The 7,408-nt window shown below is 43.6% G+C and overlaps 1 pseudogene; it reads right to left on the bottom strand.

Moving 5' to 3' along the window:
* Window positions 1–747: 747 nt before the first annotated feature.
* Window positions 748–1,065, bottom strand: LOC149473124 (small ribosomal subunit protein mS34 pseudogene; annotated as a pseudogene).
* Between the last annotated feature and the right edge of the window lie 6,343 nt (window positions 1,066–7,408).

Here is a 7,408-nt window from a genome sequence, read left to right as displayed (position 1 = left end):
AATCGAACACCTATGGGGAAATCTTAAAAGACAAGTTGAGCATCACTTTCCATCCAGCATCCAGGCTCTAAGAGGTTGTTCTCGAAGAATGGAAAAATGTAGATGTTGCAATGTTGCCAACTTGTTCATTCCAAGCTTAGAAGACTTGGTGCTGTCCTTACAAATCATGGAGGTCATACAAAATACTAGATATAGTAGTTTTTGTTGTGGGGTGTATTCATTTTTGCATCAACTAATTGGAGTAAAACTGAAGATTTTGTAATCTACGTTATACTATTAACCTTACTTTCATGTAATGAGCAAAACAAATGTTACATAAAACTCAGTTTTGCCAACATTTTGGAAATTGTTCTTGTGTTGAGATGTTGAATAAAATCTTACTTTTCAAAAGGGGTGTACTCATTTATGCTGAGCACTGCATATATGGAATGCCTTTAAATTCTCAGTAGCACATAATGGTGTGATTTTATATAAAGTTTTATTACAGCCCAGTAAACATCAAATAGGAAAGTCCAACAGTTACTTATGGTGTCATTGAGTAAAAATGACAATTTTCAATTACGGAAGGTGTTGTGTAGTCTTTACTCAGTATGGTCTATAACTGAAAACAACCCTCAACAAAGAGCAGAGCCCACAACCCCAACTACCATGGCACTTTGTTGCCATTTTGGATTGAAGGTCACGCTGCTGACAATAAACTGTACATGAATCCATGTTTCTAGGAAGTAGCAGAAGTCCATGGCCTTATCACACTGGTGTCCCTGTTTTGGCTCTCCTCACTTTAAGCTCCTTTTGGAGCTCATGATCAGATTCCCGTAATCTCCCAATGTCCAGCATGGGCTCTGTTAAAGGCTTTCCTTCTTTCTGCAACTGAGCCAGAGCAATAGCCCTCAGTAGTGGTGGGTATGGCACATAGCGGACAGGTTCTGGCTCCGGCAGAGGGATAAATTGCTTGAAGTTCTCTTCTTCATGCCGTGGTATAAGACGCCAGTCATGGTACATGACTTTGCTGATCTCCTGCTCTTCAGGCACGGTTTTACCTGGGTGAATGAAGAAGATGACCATCAATATAAGATCATCAAGTCACTCTACCTAAGATAGGCTCTGCTTATGATCCTGGATGAGAAATACGCTATATGGCCAAAGCTACAAGGACCCCACTCCAAATAATTGAGTGAATGTGTTTTAGTGAAGGGTACTGTTCATTCTACAATTCTCTAGCATACAAAGACATTTAGATTTGGATGTCAAGCCTACTACACACGGGCCAAATGTCGAGCGGTATTTTGGCATCTTCCAATTTTTATTGGATATTTGGCCCGATGTGGTAGCCGGTCTGTCAGAAGCCAGACGTTCGGTCGGCTTCTGTCAAAGAGGCATGATTGAAGAAGGTCTGCTGATCAGCTCCTGATCAGTGCTCTCAGCCAATGGCTGACAGTGTTGACCGAAGTGTTCTGTCCGGGATGGGGGGCATCCCTGTCAGAACCCAATAGCACAGCAGGGGAGCTCGCTGTACCAATATCGGATCATTAGTATACTATGACATACAAAGCCATCCACAACACTGCCCCAATTTACATATCTGATCTTATCTCTATCACCCAAACCGTACTCTTTGCTCCTCGCAAGACCTCCTACTCTCTAGCTCCCTTATCTCCTCCTCCCATGCTCATCTCCAAGACTTCTCCAAGGCATCACCCATTCTCTGCAACTCCCTACCCAAATCTATCAGACTATCACCTACTCTACTTACCTTTAGGCGATCATTAAAATCTCTCTCTTCAGGGAAGCCTATCCCGCCCTCTGCTAATACTGGAATCCTCTATGCTTCCAACCACTCCATCCCCCACAGTTTTACCTATTGTACCACTCACCCCTCCCTCCTAGATTGTAAGCTCCAAGGATCAGGGCCCTCAATTCCCTCTTGTATTGAACTGTATTGTTACTGTATTGTCTCCCACTATAATGTAAAGCGCTGAGCAAACCATTGGCGCTATAAAAATCCTATATAACAATAATAATTAGTACAGTGGCTCCTCCTGAGCTGTCCGTTTTTTTTCTCATTCAGTGTGTACCAGGCTTTAGTGCAAATAAAAAAAGTATCATGGACAATACTCGATTGTTCCTAAAGACATTCAGACAATTACAATCTGGTGGCAATTGTTCAATACGAATACCCTTAATTAACCTGAGATGTCCAACAAACTCATATGGGTTTGATGGTCAATAAATGTCCGCAAATCGTTAACCATATAGTGTACTTCACTCTCTTTCTTAACTACCTGCCGACCGCAGATAGCCGAATGACGGCTTCACTGCGGCCGGCCAGTTCTGAGTGGACGTCATATGACGTCCCCCCAGAACGCGCTCTCCTGCGCGCCCCAGGGGGCGCGCACCCGGCGATCTCCGTGATCGCTGTGTCCTACAGACACAGCTGATCACGTGATGTGGTAAAAGGCCAATCACAGCGCCTTTTACCACCTGATCAGCGGTGTCCAATGACACGCTGATCAGAGGGAAATGCAAGTGCCGGTTCTCGGCTGCACTTTCCTCACGCTGTCAGATCGTGAGGAAAGTACTGCCGAGAACCTGCAGTTGTCAGAGCGGGGATCGGCACCGATCATCAGGGCACTGATGATCAGTGCCCTGATGATCGGTGCCCAGCAGTGCCACCCGCAAGTTCCGCCCACCTGTGCCCAGCAGTGCGCCCACTAGCTCCGCCCACCTGTGCCCAGCAGATCACCCACCTGTGCCCAGCAGTGCATCCACCTGTGCCACTCTGCAGTGCCACCTACCTGTGCCCAGAAGTGCCACCTACATGTGCCCAACAGTGCCACCCACCTGTGCCCACCCACCTGTGCCCACCAGTGCCACCCACCTGTGCCCACCCACCAGTGCTGCCCACCAGTGCCACCCACCAGTGCAGCCCAGCAGTGCTGCCAGTCAGTGCCACCAGTCAGTGCCCAGGGGTTGTGCCAGTCAGTGCTGCCAGTCAGTGCCCAGCAGTGATGCCAGTCAGTGCCGTCTATCAGTACCCATCATCAGTGTCACCTATCAGTGCCACCTATCAGTGCTGCATATTAGTGCCGCCTATCCGTGACACCTCATTAGTGCTGTCTATCAGTGCCGCCTATCCGTGCCACCTCATTAGTACTGCCTATCAGTGCCCTTTAGTGCTGCCTATCAGTGCCCATCAGGGCCGCCTATCAGTGCCCATCAGTGCTGCCTCATTAACGCACATCAGTGAAGGAGAAAAAAATGCCTGTTTGAAAAATGTTATAATAGAAACAAAGAAACTTTTTTTTTTTTCAAATTTTTTGCACTTTTTTATTTATAGCGCAAAAAGTAAAGCGCCCAGTGGCGATTAAATACCACCAAAAGAAAGCTCTATTTGTGAGAAAAAAATTATCAAAATTTCATATGGGTACAATGTTGCATGACCGTGCAATTGTCAATCAAAGTGCGGCAGCGCTGAAAGCTGAAAATTGGCCTGGTAAATAAGGGGGTATAAGTGCCTGGTAGGCAAGTGGTTAAACAGCTTAGTTCATCAATTACTTTTCTACACTGTTTACCAAACTATTCACTGCAAACTCTACAAAGAATTAAAAGGAAACAATAGGGGTTATCTACTTAAACTGGAGGGTGCAAAAGCTGGTGCAGCTCTGCATAGAAACCAATCAGCTTCCAGGTTTTGTCAAAGCTTAATTGAACAAGCTGAAGTTAGAAGCTGATTGGCTACCATGCACAGCTGCACCAGATCCTGAACGCTCCAGTTTTAGTAAATCTATTCCTATGTATATGTGTAAGAATTTATACTAGAATTTGGAAAATTAATATAATGAGTTAGTTTGGCCAATTATTTTTTTTTTTCACATTTCATAACCCCTCATTTGCTGTGGCTTCAGTTTGTGTTGCTTGCCTATGAGTAAAAGGTCGGATGTTGCAATCAAATTTTATGGCATACTCCCTTTCAGATGCTATCATTTGAAGGCTGCACTGGGTTCTAAGCAGTCCTGCCAGAAAGACTTGCTTTTTTTTTTTTCTTCAATAAAGTCATCTGCAGACAACAGGATCTATGAAAACAGAATTATATAACAAAATGCATCCACAAGATTCCTCTACGTTGATATGTTCCCTCAAGACTAGCTGGACGGGATCATCAGAGAGCATGTATGCACGGTTTTAAGCAAACTCCCACACCCCTTCCTTTATAGAAAACAGTATTTTAGATGTCATCCAGACATTTTTACCACCAACCTTAATTATTAAACTAATTGTAAAGGATTGCTTTTTATTTTTTTTTAACCACTTCCTGTCCAGATGTTGTATATAAACGGCCAGACGGTGGCAGTACAGGGTCGGGTAAACATTTATAAACAGCCTCCCCGCCCCCTGCTTGTGCGCACTCCCTGGGAGCACTGTGATCTAGTGCCCGCTGTGTCCTCCGGACACAGTGGAACACCGATCGTCGTATGGGACCTCTGTGCAAGGTACCGATCATGTAATCACTGATTGGCCAATCAGTGATCACATGCAGAGTATTAAGCAAGATGTTACTTCTGACATCATTGCTTACTACGTGTGAAATCTGTGAATGATCACAGAGGTCACATGGTACAAAGCTATTCACAACAGCCTTGTACCATGTGACAAGCTGTGACCAATCACAGCTCACACAGTAGTTCTCAATGGCTACAAGAATGCAGCCAGAGAGAAGGAGCAATGATTGCTTTTATAGCCTTTATGGGTGTAAAAGCAATCAGTGTAAAAAAAAAAAAAAATCTTCATCACCCCCCACAAGTAGTAGTGTCACCATGGTGACACTGTACTGCTAGGGCGACAGTATGTTAAAATAATAATAATAAAAAAATAAAATAAAAATGTACAAACAAATGTTTAAAAATTATAATTTTGGTTATAAACTAATTTGGGTTATTTATTTATTTTTTTTACTAAAAAGATAAACGGAATAAATTTTGGCCAAGATTTACGATGAAATATTATTTGCAAACTTTTGTAAGAAAAACACTTTTTTTCAAAATTTTGGGACTTTTTCATTTACATAGCAAAAAAAAATCTGAGTGGTGAATAAATACCACCAAAATAAAGCTTTATCTGTTTAAAAAAAATGCTAAAAAATTCATATGGGTACAGTGATGCATGACCGCGCAATTGTCATTCAAAGTGTGATAGCACTGAAAGCTGAAAATTGGCCTGGACAGGAAGGGGGTAAAAGTGTCCGGACTTGAAGTGGTTAAATAACAAACATGTTATACTTAACTGCTGTGTGCAATGGTTTTGCACAGAGCAGCCCCAATTCTCCTCTCCGTGAGTTCCCCTGCTGGCACTCCTGGCTCTTTGCCCCCACCGAGTGCCCTCATAGCAAGCATGCTTGCTTCCGAGCTGGCTCTGTGTGTCCATAGACGCACAGAGCGCGGCTCCTCCCTGGCTCTGATTGACAGCAGTGGGAACCAATGAGGAGGGAGAGAGCCAAGAGAACGGCTGCTCCTGTGCACACTGCTGGATTGAGATTGGGCTCAGGTGAGTACAAGGGGAAGCTACATGCAGAAGGTTTTTTTTACCTTAATACACATTAACTTTCCCTTAATAATTTCGTTGAACTAAAATATTAACATGGATTTCTATTAAACTTTTTACAGTATGTTTTTGGTCTGTTGCTTTTTTTTTAAATTTGTAATGACATTTAATGTACCAGGACCTACCGCGATATGTTAAATAACCCCAGGCTTGCCCATGGTCCATGTTCTGGAAGACACAAACACAAGTTAAAATATGTAAATTAAGATTAAAGAATGAGCACACTGTTAACAAAACCTAGCTAGTTTCATATATTATTTAGGAAAATCAAGCAAGTTGGCAAACATAACCTTTCAAATTTATCCATCCTCCTTCGGTCACCTTAGGTCTTCAGAGTTCTTCAGTGGTATTCTAGAATCCTGCAGCTATCTTCACTGGAGTACATCAAAGAAAACACCCCTTAAACCTGTTTATGTGTGCGTGCTCTTAGCTGACAGTCTTTCAATAACAACTCTAAATTATAATCTGTCCCTATCATAAGTATACACTGGAGGTTTAACTAAAGTTCTGCAAGATGTAGCTGGTACATCTATCATGAAATCAACAGCTCTCAGTTTGTGCTATCTAAACATACACTATATTGCCAAAAGTATTGGGACACCTGCCTTTACACACACATGAACTTTAATAGCATCTCAGTCTTAGTCCGTAGGGTTCAATATTGAGTTGGCCCCGCCCTTTGCAGCTATAACAGCTTCAACTCTTCTGGGAAGGCCGTCCACAAGGTTTAGGAGGGTGTCTATGGGAAGGTTTGATCATTCTTCCAGAAGCACATTTGTCAGGTCAGGCACGAATGTTGGATGAGAAGGCCTGGCTCACAGTCTCCGCTCTAGTTCATCCCAAAGGTGTTCTATGGGGTTGAGGTCAGGACTCTGTGCAGGCCAGTCAAGTTCCTCCACCCCAAACTCAATCATCCATGTCTTTATGGACCTTCTTTTGTGCACTGGTGCACAATCACGTTGGAACAAGAAGGGAACATACCCAAACTGTTCCCACAAAGTTGGGAGCATGAAATTGTCCAAAATATCTTGGTATGCTGATGCCTTAAGAGTTCCCTTCACTGGAACTAAGGAGCCAAGCCCAACCCCTGAAAAACAACCCCACACCGTAATCCCCCCTCCACCAAACTTTACACTTGGCACAATGCAGTCAGGCAAGTACCGTTTTACTGGCAACCGCCAAACCCAGACACGTCCACTGGATTACCAGACAGAGAAACATCTCCACTGCTCTAGAGTCCAGTGGTGGCATGCTTTACACTACTGCATTCAATGCTTTGGATTGTACTTGGTGATGTAATGCCCGGATGCAGCTGCTTGGCCATGGAAACCCATTCCATGAAGCTCTCTACACACTGTTGTTGTGCTAATCTAAAGGCCACACAAAGTATGGAGGCCTTTAGCTACTTACTCTGCAGACAGTTGGCGACATCTGTACACTGTGCGATTCAGCATTCGCTGACCCCACTCTGTCATTTTACGTGGCCTACCACTTTGTGGCTGAGTTGCTGTTCTTCCCAGTTTGTTATAATACCACTAACAGTTGACCATGGAATATTTAGTAGTAAGGAAATGTCACGGATGGACTTACTGCACAGGTGGCAACCTATCACAGGACCACACTTCAATACACTGAGCTCCTGAGAGTGACCCATTCTTTCACAAATGTTTGTAGAAGGAGTCTGCATGCCTAGGTGATGATTTTATACACCTGTGGCCATGAAAATGATTGGAACCCCTGAATCCAATGATTTAGAGGGGTGTCCCAATACTTTTGGCAATATAGTGTATATACTGGAGCAGGGTGGATA

The sequence above is a fragment of the Staurois parvus genome, unplaced genomic scaffold (assembly GCF_062004578.1).
Source record: "Staurois parvus isolate SC_StPar_1 unplaced genomic scaffold, SC_StPar_1.0 ptg000018l, whole genome shotgun sequence".
Classification (NCBI taxonomy): Eukaryota; Metazoa; Chordata; class Amphibia; order Anura; family Ranidae; genus Staurois; species Staurois parvus.
Note: the sequence above shows the minus strand (reverse complement) of the source record. Positions and strands in the feature narration are given on the sequence as shown.